Below are 1,940 nucleotides of genomic sequence, written 5' to 3'. Positions count from 1 at the left end.
TCCCCTGCACGCGGGGTGCGGGGAGCGGGCCGGGGCCGGGCTGGGGGTGCGGCAGACCCCGCCGCCGCGGCCCCTTGCAGCCGAAGAGGGTTTCGGGCACGATCCGATTCCGCTCCAGCTGATGGAGCGAAATGTTTCTTCCCTCGAGCTCAAGCAGAAAAATGGAAAAGGGAGACCCTGGGGCAGAGCTAAGAGATTCAAACCGAGATTTCGATCGCAGCGGTCTCGTGGTGCCTATGCTGCCATAGCGCCCCGGCCCTAGTTTTACACTTACAAGCTCCAGCCGACGTGTGCACGTGCAGTCATGCGACTCGCACTACCTCTGTCTTTCTACCTGCTGCGGCGTGAGGAAGGGATAAGTTAGACTTGCCTCCTGCACGACAGAAACCACAAGCAACCCCCCCCCCCCAAAAAAAACCAACCCACGCTCCAAAACATGAGGAGACAGTCTTATTTAATCCAGAATATAATTAAACTCTCATGTATTTTTATTGCTTTTAGTATCCAGCAGAGTGAAAATATTGAAACGCTGAGACCCCTTGCATTAAAAAGTCACAACTGTTCGATTTTATTAGTTCTGACTGTGTGAAAAAATTATAAAGACAACGCTGAAAAAAATCCGGGTTTTAGAGCCCCGAATGGCTATAAAAGTAATAAAATCAACTATAAAACGTACACCAGTGATATTAAAAAATTATGTAGTTCAGTAAATGTGACATTTCATGAATGTGGATTTAATAGTTTTTAAACTACAGAAAAGAGACGGCTGCGGTCTAACAATGCATTTGCAAGGGGCGGGGCTGTAGAACTGCGAAATTAAGTGCTTCGTTTTCCTTGCTGGGGATTATGCAGTGGTGGTGGAATGCAATAACGGTGCCATTAAAACTTCCTTTAACAAGGCCTATCGCTTGAATAAAAGTCAGAACAGAATAATCTCTTCCTCAATTTATTTGTTTTCCAATAATACAACAGACCTCGGGGTTTTCTCTGCTTAAACTTGTGCTCAGGATTTTGAGTCGACAGCTTGTAAAACATTACGGGACCCAATATATTGTTGCTTCATATCATGCACATCGTTATTCTAAAGGGCAACGGGTCATCGGCTTATTGCACGCTTATTAAATAAATCAAGCTGCAAATCCAACACTTCCAGATGAAAATATTAGCTAAGCCGCTTGGAAAATGCAATGCCTGGGAGAATTAACAGAGAAAAAATAATCAAACCTGTCAGCTAGCTCTAAAGTGTACCTGATGTTTACAAGACACAAGCACAGGCTTTAAAGGGGAGATTTGGCATTTGTTAACAATATAAAACCCCCTCTCTTATTAAAAGTATATTTCTGTTTCACCAACACCTTTTCGTCTTATTTTGAGCCTTCTTATTAAGCTCTTCGTGGGGGTTTGAACCCAGGGTTTTCTCTTCTCCTTAGCAGCACCTGCCCTTCCGAAGTCATCCGTGCTCGATGCCCCCGGTCTGGGCTGTCCCCGTGTGGACACACACACGTAGATGGAGATGCGTGTGTACATGCATATGCATATGATGTATCAGGGAAAGAAGGGACAGCTTGGTCGGCTCCAGGGGTGGAAATTCCCCTATGCAGCCATGCATTAATAATCACCCCGTCTCTCAGGTGCGAGTGGTACCAGGCCTGCTGACACGGAACATAACCCTTCACTGCCCTGCCGGGGGCAAAGAGCCCGTGGCAAGAAGCGGGGGCCGGCGGAGGCGGGTGCCGGGCAGCGCGCCTGGACCGCTGCCGGGCACTTATGCCCGAGGAGGGAGGGGCAGGAGGTCGCTCCGGAAGGCGAAGCGGGCTCCGCAAGTCCAGGCCTCCGGGCTGCGGGCCGGCCCCGGGCTTCGGGGGGAGCGGAGCGGCTGGAGGGCAGCGGCGCGGAGGCGGAGGTAGGTGGGGCGGCAGCCGGGGGCGCCCGGCTCCGCG

The 1,940-nt window shown here is 50.5% G+C and overlaps 1 protein-coding gene across 1 annotated transcript in view; it reads left to right on the top strand.

Moving 5' to 3' along the window:
* The window catches only part of HHEX (hematopoietically expressed homeobox), an 8,847-nt gene that overhangs the window by 1,058 nt on the left and 5,849 nt on the right, over window positions 1-1,940 (top strand). The window lies entirely within an intron of this gene.

This window comes from Gavialis gangeticus, unplaced genomic scaffold, assembly GCF_001723915.1.
Source record: "Gavialis gangeticus isolate Ggan-Ray unplaced genomic scaffold, GavGan_comp1, whole genome shotgun sequence".
In the NCBI taxonomy this organism is placed as follows: Eukaryota; Metazoa; Chordata; order Crocodylia; family Gavialidae; genus Gavialis; species Gavialis gangeticus.
This window is presented reverse-complemented; position numbering and strand designations above follow the sequence as displayed.